The 17412-nt window shown below is 35.2% G+C and overlaps 1 long non-coding RNA gene and 1 pseudogene across 1 annotated transcript in view; both read right to left on the bottom strand.

The window, feature by feature from the left end:
• The window catches only part of LOC108735221, a 98465-nt gene that overhangs the window by 15361 nt on the left and 65692 nt on the right, over positions 1 to 17412 (bottom strand). The gene's annotated exons all lie outside the window — the stretch shown is intronic.
• Positions 7505 to 7625, bottom strand: LOC112906706 (annotated as a pseudogene).

Below are 17412 nucleotides of genomic sequence, written 5' to 3'. Positions count from 1 at the left end.
GATGGTCAATTTACATCGCCGACAAGAGTACAAATGACACCACGTATGTTGTATCCAAAAACTGCTATGAACATTTCATCAATTACGTGAGAGTGTCTCAAGGATCATCAAAAGTTTGTTATTGAGATATTATTCCAACTGATAATAATCAATCTCCATCGTAGACAAGAGTAATAAAAGCACAACAACAAAGAACCCTTCCCCTGATTGACTCTACCCTCTAATTTCTAATCATATAGTTTTTAGCGACCATTTGAACACTCTCTCGGTCCAGTCGAGCTTCCTTTTCCGCCCATGGTGCAGACATATCACTTTAATCCACCTCTAGAAGCTCTGTTCTTGTGTTTATATTGGACAGACTATGTATATTTCTTTTTGTCCAGTGAATAATATATTCATACTTGTAAGACTTATTACAATCCGTTATATTAATAATAACTGCAATAGGTTAAGGATGCCAGGATATGTACTTCTATGAAAATTGCATCCTTATACTATATTTAATAGAAAATAATTTTTTTTTAACCGCAAATTTGAATCAGAATACTTGAAAATTGTGTAAATTATTTATATTCATTTATATTGTTATTCGAGTTATTAATAGAAAGGTGGACCTATAAAAATGGACAAGTAATAGAAGAAAAGGACTTGAAGAAACCAGTTCCTGTTTCTCTTTTCTTCTTTAAAAAATGAAACATATTCGCAAACTTGTTCTTTTGACGTAATTTTATTGTTAATAATTTCAGATGATTATTCATTAAATACTTTTTTGGAATGCTAAACATGTAGGTCGATCAAAATAACAAACAGATTACGAATTTTTGACCATGAAAATTATCGGTCTGCAATATATCACTATACGTGACTGTAGTGATGTTTTAACAAACAAAAATGAATTAAAGTTTTATTTTATGAACCTAATGAAAAACAACTTTTAAGAGCTTACTGTACCTAATACTAATTATCAAGAAAACAAAGAATTAGCCTAAGTGAATGCTGTTATATTAAAATTGTATATGTTTCATTGCAAAATGAATTTGGATTGGTATTTGTACTATTAGACTTTTTTTAAACGTGTACTCGTGCATAGATTTTAAAGTATAATGAAGAGTTTAAAAATCGGTTTCGTTCAATTAATAACTTCCAGGAAGTAATGCAACAAAATTTTTAACTTTTGCAAACTCAGCAGCGTGATTATAAGTTCAAGGAGGTCAAAGATTTATTGATTACTCATGCACTTGCCAACTGTAGTTGCTCGCAGCAGCAGGGCAATGAAAAACGTTGGCAGTCATTTTTTTATTTATAATTTCCAAAAATAACATTAGCTGAGTGTTTTGAATTTGTACATCAGAAATGTAGAAAAGTAAATATTAGACAATTAGGAGATACATTAGAGAAAGAAGATAGTGTGGACTTGGGTTATCCCATAATGAGAGAAGAGTTTTATTGTATGTGTATATTGATGATGCGATTGATATTACGTATCAAAGACAGAAAAGCTTCCAGGATAAGTAATGCAAGAACAAAAGATTAGCATTAGGATTCTGTAAACTCTTTTAAGAGATAATTGATGCTTTTCAAGTTCTCTTAAAAGAAATCTAAAGCTTCAAAGAAACGAAAACACTGCACTTTCATTAGTGGAAGAAGTAGTTAGTTTTGAGAATTATTTGCTTCTTTTGGCAGAAGATGTAGAGATGTACACATTACATTTCCAAACCTTAAGGAATCGTTTGGATGGCGCTTCTATTGACACTAATGGTTACTTCACAAAAACGATCAAAACAATGAATAATGGCTTTGCTGAACGATTTTATCAGTTCAAAATAAGGAATCCTACCTTGGCTTTCATTGTGAATTCTCTCAAAGCAGCAACGAACTAAATTATTATTATTCCATTTAATATCACTGCTGGTTCATTTGAAATACATTTATTAGATTTAAAAAGCAAATATTTGTTGATTTCGAAATTTACTAGTCTAACTAAAAGCATGGAAGAACTGGAAAGACAGAAATATCTTTTGATATCGTACCATAAGCGGATAGCTTTAAAAGGGATGCCTAAGCCTTAACCACTAATTTTAGATACCTGGAATAGTCTTCCAGAGTGTTATGATCAAATAAAAAAATTGGTTTTGATGTGATCGCGATATTTGAGCCTACATATTTGTGCGAGCAAGTTTTATTTTTCTATGAACTTAATAAGGAACGACGAAAATTTAGAGTCAAGTCTTAAACTATAAACTGCTAGTTATGTGCCGAACTTACCGAACCTTTTTCTAGAGAAATCCAAATTCACTGTCGGAATTGATCTTTTAATATAATTTTAATCTTGTTTAGCATTATACCATATTTTGTAACATAGTAATAACATAAATAATAATGAATACATTCGTATTTTATTTAATTACCACTTCCTTATCCGACATAAATTTGAAATAAAATGTAAAAAAACGAACATAGGTATATTCTAATTCATCATCACTATCATCATCATCATAAAGTCCCTTCTTATTATGTGCCTATTTTTGTATTACATCCCTTATATACCAATATTTTTGTGTTATTTTTATAAATCTCATTCTATCAATACCGTTTCCATTTCAGTTAAAACTAACTCTAACTTTTCCTTGTTACATGCCAATGCTGCTAATCGTTCTAGAATCTAAGTATCCTAATCTTTTGACCCTTTGTGTCTAATCCCAACGAACGAGACGGAATATAGATAAATATAAACATTAAAAAGGAAACATAAAGAATNCCAGTTCGTGAGTGTTATCTCCTCCTACCCTATCTTTATGACCCTAATACCGTAATATACTAGTATGAGAAAGATCTGTCACATCACGAAAGTGAAAAAAAACCTTGTAGAAAGCTAATTTTTGGTCAAATGGAAAATATATGTCATGTTTCTAGTAGCACGTTTAAATGTGACTATTTATGCGTACAGTAAGTGTGCGCAATGCTTAAGATCACAAAGTAACGGTAGGAGAAAGCAACACCCACGAAATACCCAGTTCGTGAGTGTTATCTCCTCCTACCCTATCTTTATGACCCTAATACCGTAATATACTAGTATGAGAAAGATCTGTCACATCACGAAAGTGAAAAAAAACCTTGTAGAAAGCTAATTTTTGGTCAAATGGAAAATATATGTCATGTTTCTAGTAGCACGTTTAAATGTGACTATTTATGCGTACAGTAAGTGTGCGCAATGCTTAAGATCACAAAGTAACGGTAGGAGAAAGCAACACCCACGAAATACCCAGTTCGTGAGTGTTATCTCCTCCTACCCTATCTTTATGACCCTAATACCGTAATATACTAGTATGAGAAAGATCTGTCACATCACGAAAGTGAAAAAAAACCTTGTAGAAAGCTAATTTTTGGTCAAATGGAAAATATATGTCATGTTTCTAGTAGCACGTTTAAATGTGACTATTTATGCGTACAGTAAGTGTGCGCAATGCTTAAGATCACAAAGTAACGGTAGGAGAAAGCAACACCCACGAAATACCCAGTTCGTGAGTGTTATCTCCTCCTACCCTATCTTTATGACCCTAATACCGTAATATACTAGTATGAGAAAGATCTGTCACATCACGAAAGTGAAAAAAAACCTTGTAGAAAGCTAATTTTTGGTCAAATGGAAAATATATGTCATGTTTCTAGTAGCACGTTTAAATGTGACTATTTATGCGTACAGTAAGTGTGCGCAATGCTTAAGATCACAAAGTAACGGTAGGAGAAAGCAACACCCACGAAATACCCAGTTCGTGAGTGTTATCTCCTCCTACCCTATCTTTATGACCCTAATACCGTAATATACTAGTATGAGAAAGATCTGTCACATCACGAAAGTGAAAAAAAACCTTGTAGAAAGCTAATTTTTGGTCAAATGGAAAATATATGTCATGTTTCTAGTAGCACGTTTAAATGTGACTATTTATGCGTACAGTAAGTGTGCGCAATGCTTAAGATCACAAAGTAACGGTAGGAGAAAGCAACACCCACGAAATACCCAGTTCGTGAGTGTTATCTCCTCCTACCCTATCTTTATGACCCTAATACCGTAATATACTAGTATGAGAAAGATCTGTCACATCACGAAAGTGAAAAAAAACCTTGTAGAAAGCTAATTTTTGGTCAAATGGAAAATATATGTCATGTTTCTAGTAGCACGTTTAAATGTGACTATTTATGCGTACAGTAAGTGTGCGCAATGCTTAAGATCACAAAGTAACGGTAGGAGAAAGCAACACCCACGAAATACCCAGTTCGTGAGTGTTATCTCCTCCTACCCTATCTTTATGACCCTAATACCGTAATATACTAGTATGAGAAAGATCTGTCACATCACGAAAGTGAAAAAAAACCTTGTAGAAAGCTAATTTTTGGTCAAATGGAAAATATATGTCATGTTTCTAGTAGCACGTTTAAATGTGACTATTTATGCGTACAGTAAGTGTGCGCAATGCTTAAGATCACAAAGTAACGGTAGGAGAAAGCAACACCCACGAAATACCCAGTTCGTGAGTGTTATCTCCTCCTACCCTATCTTTATGACCCTAATACCGTAATATACTAGTATGAGAAAGATCTGTCACATCACGAAAGTGAAAAAAAACCTTGTAGAAAGCTAATTTTTGGTCAAATGGAAAATATATGTCATGTTTCTAGTAGCACGTTTAAATGTGACTATTTATGCGTACAGTAAGTTTGTGCAATGTTTAAGATCCCAAAGTTACGGTAGGAAAAAACAACACCCACGAAATACCCACATACTCGAGAGTGTTATCTCCTCCTACCCTATCCTTATGACCCTAATACCGTAATATACTAGTATGAGAAAGATCTGTCACAGCACGAAAGTGGCAAGAAACGTTGCAAAAGGGTATTTCCCGGTCAATTGTTTTTATATTCTTCGTGCCTCTAGTAATATGTTAACAAAGGTACGATAGGAGAAAACAACACCCACTTCTTCGTGAGTGTCATCTTCTCCTACCATATCTTTATGATCCTAATACCGAAACATACCTGCTTCGTGAGTGTATGAGAATGATCTAACATTTTTAGTAATCAGTAGATGGAAAGAAGGTTTAAAATAAGTTTAATCTACAAATCTACATTTACTAGCAATAATCATACACGAAAGACGAAATAGAGTCTTGCTCTGGGTCCTGCAGCAGTTTACATAAAATCTAATAGACACTCAAAACAAATTGAAAACAAACATTATGTTATTGGCTTAATGTGGACCGCAATTCCGATCTTATTAGTTGTGTTGATGAAAAGTTCGAAATCCTGATCTACATCTCATAATTTCCATAAATTTATATACTGCATTTTATTCCGCCTAGTCTTACTAAAAAACAACGCATTGTTTACACTAACTGGTGTATTAAAGAAAATATGAAGACTATTTTTTATAAAATTTAAATTGTCAATGAAACGAATTTAGATAAAAAGATTTAAATAAAACGATTTGTGTCCTTTCGAATTTCATGGATTACATAAGTTGATATTCATAAACAAAATCTATCTCCTCTGAATTTATATTAATTATATTACGTCATGATACTCTATCTGACTGAGAGAATTATTTTTCAATTAGCAGAAGAATATTGACGATAAGAGCCGACCAATATCAACCTCTAATTACGTAAACGGAGATAAGGTAAGTGTTAATTAACTGATAAAATTTAATGTTATGCTTTTAATGAAATTATGTCGGAAATATTGGTATATATTAGGTTTACTTTTAACCTGTAATTACGTTAGATAATAAAAGGTAAAGTTGAAGAATATAGAGGATTATCCCCTTCACTTTATGAACGCGGCTTTCATGTATTTGTTTGAAGTTGTAACAGTTTTGGAATTCTTCCGTTCTATAAGAAGTACCGAGAAATTATTTGACGAAATTTGTATGAAAATTACGTTATGTTTTTCCATACTACCTATTTGATTAATTTGTGTAAATATTATAGGTTATTTTTAATTATTAATTACTTCCTCATTACGGATAAAATAAAGCAAACTGAATGGTACATGACTTATTAGAAGGTAGTTGTCCAAACATTTAAACGTTTTCTGTGATCTGCAGAAACTTTTCGGTTGATGTTCCTTGACGTTTTGCCGTTCATAATATCAATTTCTTCAAAATGAATGTGGTGATCTCAAGAAGCTAATAAAATTAGCAGTGAAACGTGAAAGAAGTGCAACCTGGGTACATCAAAACAAAAAATTATAAAAATGGATAATCTAATGCCGATATGTTTTGTCATCATCATAAATCATAACGTATTCATCTCGAAGACTAGTAAGAAACGCGCTTCTAGTCCTTCCTATCTTCGCCTTTATCAATAACTAGAGCGATCTATGAAATCATACAAACGGCGCGGTAAACGCCATCTGTAATGCATTGCTACATTTAGTGGATGAGACCCAAGAAGAATGAAATCACAATTCGGATCTTGCAGTTTCAACAGAATAGTGACCACCATGAACTTCTTTATTCGTTTTTAGTAACGTGTCTGTCATGTTTGATGAACTACGCCGTCGATTCAGCTCAGCAAGTAGATATAGTTTGAACGATGAAAATTGGCAAAATCCACAATAAATTATCTGTGAGAATGAACGTATCTTCTTTCTTGTTTCTACTTGGGGCTGTAGTCATTTGCTGCGTTCTGAACAGGCCCTTGTTAAGTTAGAAATGATTCATGAATAGTACCGACGTAGTGAAAAGAGATAAAGAGGCGAATAATAGTAAAGGGTGCAGAGTTTAGAGACTGCTTAGGTACTCAAAAGATCAGGGTCGGCTTTATAACTGCCTGGTTGGAATTATATCTTTAAACAAGCGTCTCTGTTTTTCTAAATTCCTGAGAATGTTGAACTTTCTTTGGTGTCCGATGTTGACAAGATGCTCAAATTCTGCTTGTCTGCATCTCTTGCTGTTACACATTAATTGATGTAATGTTATTCCTTGTTCTCCATAAGTGTCCGCTGCAATTCCTACCTGACATCTCTTTTCTGTGTTTATGATATTCTCTCTCACGACTGTAGTGAGTAAAAGTAGGTGCTCTGTTAGTAAGCGCTCTAGTCTAGTTAGTAAGTTGAAAGAAGAAAGTAAATACGACAGTTTTATTGCGGACTATGCCAATTTTGAATGTCCCAACTTCCAATTATTTCCATCATTATAAATTCATGTTGTTTAATATATTGAATTGCACTAAATGTACCACTGTTTCTACTACAGATGGCGCTTGTAGGATTTCATAAAACGCTGCTTCAAGGCAGCAGGTAGAGTTGGTAGAGCTGTCGGCGATGCGTTAATGAGATCTTCTTCTTCTTCTAGTGCCGTACAAATTCCTGAGTAGTTCATCGTTTTTTTATCATATGGTTTTATTAATTGCAGTATGTTGTAGTGTTCTTTTTTTTATCCCTTGTCCATTGACGTATATTTCTTAGTCACGATAATCTTTTTTCTGCCTATCCCTCCTTCTAACAATGACAACAGCATGCGGTGTGTTCCCAAGCGGTCACCCACCCAAGTACTAACCGCGCCCGATGTTGCTTAATTTCAGTGATCGGACACGAAGTGGTGTTTTCAGCATGGTATGACCGTTGCCTGAGATCTAACTAACAAGATCAAAATTGTGATGTACATCTCGCAGTTTCTACATCTTTAATCTAATCTAGGTGTACCTCTCTCCCACCTAAGTTCTATTTCTGTTTCTAACTTCTAATACACATGTAGCTAGCCATTCGTGCTTAAGAAAGTCTCCTACCATCATATCTCCCTTATTTCTTATTGAAGAAGTACCTCAATAATGATTGACCTAAATGCACACTTTAGCAGATGTTTCAAATAATAATAATATATCGGGTTATAAGATACAGAATACATAAAATTTAACCAATAAACGTAACTAAAGAGTTCTATTAAAACCTAAAAAATTATTTATTGCATTTTCATTTCAAATATACGGTATACAGTATTCTTAAACTATCATCATGTCATTGTAAATCTGACACGTCTAATGGTTTGTGGGCAGTTAGCAACGACTTATGGTTATCATCTGTGTAATTATCTCCATTCAAAACAGCGTTTATCAATAGTGTGCTTGTTCCAGATGTAATAAAATTAAAAATGACCAATTTCCTGTGCGACAAGAGTATCTTGCTTTTCATTTTTTCGGTAATTAAATGTTGGCGGAGCACTGCATAAAGACATAAAACCGTTGTAATCGCCTTTATTTTTCAAACAAAAATATCGGCAAATTTTACGACTTCCTTTTATTGTCGTTATAAATCAGCAGCAGTAAGTAAGTGAATATGATAAGGTATTTTTTTGTACAGTTGACTTTTGCGAGACGTTGACTTTGTTGATATTGAAATAAGTATGTCATTCCACTGCCAATTATTGGTATAATTTGTGTGATTTTTAATATTTCTTATCCTCACTTTCTCTTTAAACATCATCATCATGAGGTCGTCAGTCCTAAGACTGGCTGAACACGCACCTCCACTTTTTCCAATCCTGGGCTAATCTTCGCTTTTCCCTGAAACTACAACAACCCATATTCTTGACTATTTGCGAACAGTAATCTAATCTAGGTCTACCTCTACCCCTCCTAACTTCTGTTTCTGCCTTTAATATGTCTCTGACTAGATCTTCATGCCTGAGAAGGTGTTCTACTAACCTATCTCGCCTATTTCTTATTAACTTCCATAGAGTCCTCTGTTCTCTTACTCTTTCTGATACCTCTTCATTTCTAACGTTCTCTATCCACGGTATCACCATCATTCGCCTGTAACACAACACTTCGAACGCTTCTAACCTTTTCTTTTCCGCCGCGCCCACTGTCCGTGTTTCGCACCCGTACAGCGCCCTGCTCCAAACATACTTTAACAACCGTTTCCGAATTTCTAATTTAACCGTTCGCGAGCATAGAAGTGACTTCTTTTTTCCCCGTCTCGTAAATCTGACCAACTAGTATCCCATCTGCACCTGGCGCCTTATTATTCTGTAAGTTTCTTAATGCAACATCGAACTCTTCTCTCATTATAGAATAACTTAGCTCATCTATCTCCACACTATCTTCCTTCTCTAAATATTCTTTCCATCTTTCTGCCTTTTCCAAACTTGGAATAACTTTATACATCTTTAACTATTTGCGAACAGTAATCTAATGTGGCTATGTCTTTGCCTCCTGCTTCGGCTTTTTAATATATTTCCACTTAGTCCTTCATGTCTAAAAACGTGTTGTAATATCTATACCATACTATCTTGTCTTTCTATATTGACTTCCATAACCCCTTTTTGTTCTTAAACTGTTTTCTACAAAAATCATTAACTACTGTCCTGTCTTAGACCAAAAATTAGCGATGAAGATGTGGATCCTTGTTTAATGATAATAATATTTATTTGTCTATGCAAAATATCTAAAAGAATCTTTAGTTTGTGCTTTCCCATCAAAATTAGAGCGAATTCTAGTAAAGATAGTTTAAGAAAAATTTAGATTCCTTTGCTGTGCCTCCCGGTAACTTCCAAACAAGAACAGATATATAAAAATTTAGAAAAACCTTTGATTTTGATGATTACTGTGACTATATTACAACTTTTTAGGATTTGAATGCGTTCAATAGGAATTTGAATAATTTTTCTTATATTTTCTTAAAGTTTTATGCAATTCAATAATATATAGCTACATACATATATTTTCTACGTCTAGTTTTTTTATGTCGATTTTTTGTGCTGTTCTATTTCCCACCCTATAAAAGCTACCACCATATATATCCCGATTTTATTTTCCTATAATAAAATAAAAAATTATACAATTATAAATTTACTATGGATTATAAATAGTGAACACAATACATTTAGCTACCACAACTGTCATCATGTCGTTTTATAAGATGAGCCCTAAAACCAATTTTAACTTTCACATCCGGCAGTAGTTTCGGTAGTTAATGCCTATAAACGGCCACGTAATTGTTACCCTGGCTGTCACTGGTAATTCTCTATTATTTACTATTTGCCTGGGCGTCGTAAACTCGACATTTTACGACTTCAAGTCTGTTGTTGAACTAAAGCTAACGGTCCAACGTTCATACACATACTGCAATGAAGACAACCTTAATACAGGGAAGAAACTGTAATATATTCCTAGTTTTGCAGCTTTGCGTGAATATTTACGCTTTCCTTTAGTGGCGTCGTACCACAGAAACAACGGTTTACGGATTACATAAATGTCATCATAATGAGGTAAATGAGACAAATGTACTAAAATATACTAGAAAAGATAAAAATAAAAATAAAAAAATAAAATAATGAGCTAATTATTACACATTATAATAGTAGGTACGTGAACGTTAAAAATTCTAGTTCGTCTTTTCGGTTTTTATTCAAAAGTTAGAAAAAAGAAAGGAAAACAGAGATCACAATGGATATCAGTAAGAAATAGGCGGAATAGGTTTGTAGGATAGCTTCCCAGTCATGAAGAGCTAATTAGAGACATATTAGAAGCAGAACCCGAGATAAAAATGTTCAGTCTCTCAGAGTCCCTGAAAGCGAGACTCGAGTCTCCGTCTCTCATCGAGTGTCTCTGGTGTCGCTGAGAGACTGTCGAGAGACTATCAAAAAAACTGTTTAGCCTCTCTGAACGAGAGACTAGAGTCGCTCATAGGGAGATCCTCATTTCGTATCCAGTCCCTGAACAAGAGACTCGAATCTCTGAACGAGAAACTCGAATCTCTGAATTAACAATTTTATTGTTGGAGTCTCTCATACAGAGACTGTGAGATATCCATAAAAACACATAGGCAATAACTGAGAGACTGTGAGAGATGTTCTCAGAGATACTGAAAGACTCTGAGAGACTGGAGACAGACTGAATATTTATGAGTTAAGATGAGTAAACATAGACCTAGATTAGAGTACTGATGATCACAAATAGTTAAGGATGTGGGATGTTCTAGTTTTAGGGAAATGCGAAGATTAGCTCAGGATAGGAAAGAGTGGAGGTGCGTGTCCAACCAGTCTTAGGGCTGACGACATTATGACGATGATATTCAAAAGATGGTGTACCACACATTCAGTTGCTTGAACCGCGGCCTAGAATTGTTTTTCCTTCGGTGAAAACACCCATGGAGTCGTGTATTCGACGTTTCACTACACAACTTTTCAGGGAACATAGCTTGAGCGTAAAGTACTTCGTTGTGTAGTACTGAAACTCAGTGGCTGGTTAAACGGTATATAAACATCTCCATCGGTGTAACCACCGAAGGAGAAACAATCCTAGACCACCAAAGTTCTCATCGGCACCAGCTTTGAAATTAAAAAATATCACAATTTCAATCTAATGTACCTATAACTGGTACGATTCTCAATCGATTACCCAATTCGTACTTTACATATGTAGAAATGCCCAATCCAAAAGATATTGGGTCTAAAGAGGATGACGCCCTCCTCTATCTCCAGGGTCATTTCAAAAATCCACCTGTCTTGAAGTGATCTTGGAAATAGTTTTCAGGATTACGATAGATATCACCATTGCGAGATCCCGTTTAGGTCCAATTGATTTTGTATTGAACCTTTCTACCGAGGCTGGCGCAGGGTCGTGTCGCTTTCAACAAAAGGAAATTACTTCTGTGCTCGCGAACGGTTAATTTAGAAATTCGGGAAAGACTGCTAAAGATGTATGTCTGGAACGGGTGCGAATCATGGACGGTGGGTGCGGTGGAAAAAAAGGTTAGAAACGTTCCAAGTGTGATGTTAAAGGCGAATGATATAGCGTGAATAGAGAAGTTTAGAAATGAGGAGGTATCAGAAATAATAGGAGAATAGAGGACTCTATGGAAGTGAATAAGAAATAAAGGAGACAGGTTGGCAGAAACAGAGCTAGATTAGATTACTGTCCGAATAATTAAGGATGTGGGATGTTCTAGTGTAAGGGAAATGCGAAAATCAACTGAGGATAGGAAAAGGTGGAGGTGAGTGAACAACCAGTCTCAGGACTGACGACCTTTTAATGCTAATGATGACGATGATGAACCTTTCTACATATCTAGAGCTTAAAAAGATAATCTATTGAATGTCCTAGCAGATAGGGTGAAGATCGTGCTGATACATGGAGCAGAAGAAACTTTTTAATTTTTATCCTGGTGCCCATTGGAACAGTGATCAGTAAGTCATAAAGAACATCATATTTCAGCCAATTTGACTGGAATCGATTTTCTATAAAGATTGTGAGGTGTTCGAGTGGCATGACCCAGTGGTTTAGACTATTGCTGAGGATTCGTAGATAATCTTTCCCGTTTTAATCTATTTATTCCCACGATTACTGAAAATACACTGAACTGGACCTTTCGCTTTACAGAACAAACAAAATAGCTCAAACCCCAACGCCAAAACACGACACTGTAGTTGTCCGAAGCACTTTTCGGTTACCTTGTTCAGGGACTCAAGTGAACTGTTCAGTTCGGTGTTACCAAAAAGTGCTTAGGACAACTACAGTGTCGCGTTTTGGCGGTGGGGTTTGAGCTATTTTGTTTGTTCTACAACAACCGCCAAAGTTTTTCCAATCTTCATAATACTTTCGCTTCACCTTCCTGTGTAGCCCGAAGGGGGATTGCCCAGCCACCAGTTTAGTCGTTGATGGTACTGAAACACTTAAACTTTTTTTTCTTTGATCTATATTCCTGATGATGTTACCTTTTAAATCTAGTAAGTCTAGCCCAGTGTGATCCCGCTAGTTAACTGGATTAAACATAACTAATAATAACAACAATAAAAACTTCTTTTGTTCTATCCACTATTCCAAATGGAGTCACCAGTTCATTTGTCGTACACTGTTCCGTGCTTCTTTTTCATTTTTTTTTTTCAACAATTAACTACTTGACAATGCACTTTAAATGCACATATAATTAAATTAACGTAACGTTTTGTACTTTGTGTGTGTGATAGTACATGTGTAGTATTAGCGTAGCTTATTGTTTTAATGAAAAGTGCTGCCACGGAGCCTGGTCAGAGAGTGCGGGGGCCTCCGACACACAACCTAAAGCACTTTATTTTAATTAATTCTCTCATTCTATGTACAAGGCCAAAGAAGAGCATAAATTAATACCATTAGCTTGTATAACTACGCATTTATTCTCCGGTTGCATATATAATACGTGTATGTTTATATGTATATCATTTTTTTTTGTTGCTAGCTCTACTAAACTCGCATAAACTGTGATGTACCATACACCTGCATACGAATTACAAAAAAAAGTACGTTACAAATGAGCTGCACAACGAATTGTATTAATAGATCGTAATAAATTTTTACTTAAGATCATCACTGGTTGGATACGCACTTTTGGTTTTTCTTATTTTGACCCAATCGTTGCATTCTCAAAACACTAGAGCAACCAGCTTCTTTTGCAACTATTTGGAAACTATAATTTAATCTAGGTCTAGCTGTACCCTTCTCAACCCCTGTTTCTGCTTCTAATATGCCTCTAACCAACCCTTCATAACTGAGAAGGTGTCCCATCCACATATAATTGGATCGTTCAAAATTGGCACAGTCCGTAATAAAAGTAGAGCGGTTACCTTTATTCACAACAGTTGTTGTAGGAAATATCATAAACACAGAAAAGAGATGTCAGGTAGGAATTGCAGCGGACACTAATAAAGAAAAAGGAATAACATTACACCAATTGATGTGTAGCAGAAAGAGATGCAGACAGCAGAATTTGAGCATGTTGCCAGCATCAGACTTTAAAAGAAACTTCAACATTCTCAGGAATTTATGAAAGTAAGACGCTTGTCTAAAGATATAATTCTAACCAAGGGGTTATAAAGCCGACCCTGATCGTTTGAGTACCTAAGCAACCTTTAACCACTGCACTACTTACTGTTATTCGGTTATCTCTTTTCACTTTGTCTGTACTACCCATGAAGCATTTCCTAACAATAAGGGCGTTTTCAGAAAGCATCAAATGACTACAGTTCCAAGTGGGAACAAGAAAGAAGATACTTCCATTGCAGTCGTTTGATCGTCCCAACTATATCTCACCTGTTTCTAATTGACTTCTGTAGCGCCCTCTGTTATCCTTCTAATACCTCCCCTATACACCTACACTTTCAAAAATATTTTCCCAATTTCAAAATGTAACCAATCGCGAAAATAAAACGTTCCGCTATTATTCAAAATAGGGGCACGTGATAGGCTAAATTCAGTTGAACCAATTTGTTAACTTTGATCATCGCCCAGGAAATCGATCCTCAGTAGACCATTAAACATGCGGTCATTCCAGATATTTCTAGAACTTTCTGGAACGTTCCATATCGATTTTAACAGTTGCACACAATTTGGAACTTTCTAGATCATTCCTGAAATTTTTAGAACATTCTAGACCGAGTGTAACAGTTGCACACATTCTGGAGTTTTCTGGATCATTTCAGAAATTTTTAGAACTTTCCAAAAGGTCTCATAAGTTAGAAAAGGACGAAACCCACTGCTTAACGGTTGAATATGACGGGGAGGATGTCCCCAGTGTTGAGTCCANCAGGAGACCAAGGGGTATTTACCACCCCAACGGGATGTTGATAGGAGTTGGTGGTGACAGAGAAAACCCTGTATTTACGTACGCACTTTAGCTTTTTATATATATATTTAGATTAAGATTCAGTTTCAGTTATTAACCCTTAAAATTGATTTTCGCGTTAAGGCAATTTTTAACGTTTACAATTTCCAACTTTATATTTTCCAATGTGGATATATGGATCCTTGTGCCATTGTGAAAACTTGATGGAGATTTTCCTTTATCGAGCAACTAAAGCACCCTTTGATAACTAAGGCAATAAGATAAACACCACGGCCACCAGCACATTCAGTGGATACGCGTTATATCACCTATATTTTAACGAGACTCAGCTGAAGACCTAAGCTCGCTCTTGTCTAATCGCTATTGGTTTTATCGCCGGTTTTGCTTTAGTGTTAAACTGATAAACAGCGGTGTTGATTTAGGCCAAATTCTCGTACTGTTTTCTTCGTATCTCCCCTAAAATCGCACCATTAAGACCGATTTACGGGTGATCGTGGCTACCAGTGTTACCCATTCTCGATATCAGATTACGATTTGTTACCTAGTGACATGTTTATGAGCACGAGGAGTCTCACGGGTGGGATTTAAAAAGAACCTCTCCGATCGATTAAACATATGATATTAGTGTAATAAAATCTCTAGCAAGATATCGTGTTATAAGAGAGAAAGCAAGCTTTTAAAAAACTGAAACCTGATGGTATTTTTCATATAACTTATATAATAATTTCTATGGTTCCTAGTCTTTGTTCATTTGCAATGGAGTTATAATCATAAATACCGTGATGTATTGAATATCTATGGGCTACGGCTCTGTTTGTAATGCAAATAGTAATCTTTGTTAACAGTTATGCATTTTTCTGAAATCAGTCTCTTAAAACGTTACTCTCCCTTAGGACTATCTCTGGTATCCACAACGTTTCCGTCTAATCGGAATTTTTCATTAGCAATCGCTAGAGCTTTATCACTTGTTCTAAATTTTCGTCTCCTATCATTACATTCGCTCTTTCCCTACTTTTTCTTCCCTTGCATACAAGTATTTTTGCTTTACTTTTATTTATTTTCATACAATACTGTTTTGTCAGTACCGCATCCATTTTATTTAAAGCTATCTCTAACTCCTCCTTGCTAGATGCTAATACTTCTATATCATCTGCAAATCTAAGCATACTAATCTTTTGGCCCTGTATATCTATTCCTACAGTTGTACTGTCTTTAATGATATTGATCGCGTCTTCGATGTATAGATTAAAAAGTAGCAGTGACAGAATGCATCCCTGTCTGACTCCCTTTCTAATATTTACTTCTCTACGTTGCAGCCCCAGCTCTATAACTGCCTGTTGCTCTTTATACAAACTAAGTATCACTCTTCTATCTTTGTAACTCATCCCTACATTTTTAAGTATATTTAACATCCTGTCCCATTAAACATTGTCAAAAGCTAAAAATCTACAAATCCTATGTACGCGCTCTTTCCTTTTTCTATCGTTTTCTCTAGCTAGAATGGTTTCTTGCGTTCCTCTATTCTTCTAAACGCAAATTGATCTTCCCCTAATAGTTCTTCCGCCCTTTTTCTCGTCCTCCTCTGTACAATTCTAGTTAAGATTTTTGATGCATGGGAAGTTCAGCTAATTCTTCTAAATGTCTCCCACAAATTCGCGTCTCCCTTATTAGGTATGGTTACTACCATGTTCCGTTTATAATCCTCTGAAACTTTCCCCGTCTCGTAAATGTGACTAAGTAGCTTATCTATAACCTCTTGTCCTGCATGTTTTAGAATTTCCCCCTGTATCCCATCTACACCTGGCACCTTATTATTCTTTAAGTTTTTTAATGCTACATCGAACTCTTCTCTCATTATGGGATAACCCAGCTTATCTACCTCCACACTATCTTCCTTCTCTAATATATCTCCTAACTCATAGCCTGCGTATTGGTTCTTTATAGAATAACTTAGCTCATCTATCTCCACACCGTATTGGTTCTCTAAATATTCTTTCCACCTATCTGCCTTTTCCTCATTTTTTATCAAAATGACCCCTGCCTCGTTTCTTATATTATTACTACTGTACCCTCATCATTATAGGGTCGCCAGTTCTAAGACTGGTTCGACACACACCTCCACTCTTTCCTATTCTTCTAGCTAAACTTCACATTTCCCTAAAACTAGAACAACCTACATCCTTAACTATTAGCGAACAGTAATCTAATCTAGGTCTACCTCTACCCTCTCTATTATTTCCAGAAATTTCTGATATATTTGTTTTTACCTGCCAGTCTTGTCCTCCACATGATTTATAGCCTATCGTCGATATCGATCGCTTGCGGCATTTATTCATAGCACTACGAATGTAATAACAAAAACAAATTTTAATCTAAAGAATAGAAGTGACTTTTTACTGTATTATGTGTCTATTATCGTTTGTTAATGCTATCAAGTGGTGCATCAAAAGTGGAGTTTCATGTTTATGCATATATTAGCGTCCTAATGATTCTAACTGATATTCTGATTTAATTGATGCTATTTTCCGCGTTCATACTTGGCACACATATATAAATATCTAGATTGCAATATAAGGTTAATTAAAATTCCGAATGCATTTAACATGTCTGCAAAGCAAGCGTATTACCATTTATGTAGGTACATAGCGATCGTATACTATCCTTCACAATGGAGAAATATTTTAATATACGAGGGTGGATTGATAAGTTTCCGGCCTGACCAAGAAAAACAAGGTTTTTAAAAATTTTTTTTTTTTATTTCTCAACATAATCTCCTCCAAGGCTGATACATTTCTCATAGCGGTGTTCCAGTCTATT

This window comes from Agrilus planipennis, unplaced genomic scaffold (genome assembly GCF_000699045.2).
Source record: "Agrilus planipennis isolate EAB-ADULT unplaced genomic scaffold, Apla_2.0 scaffold5, whole genome shotgun sequence".
NCBI lineage: Eukaryota > Metazoa > Arthropoda > Insecta > Coleoptera > Buprestidae > Agrilus > Agrilus planipennis.
Note: the sequence above shows the minus strand (reverse complement) of the source record. Positions and strands in the feature narration are given on the sequence as shown.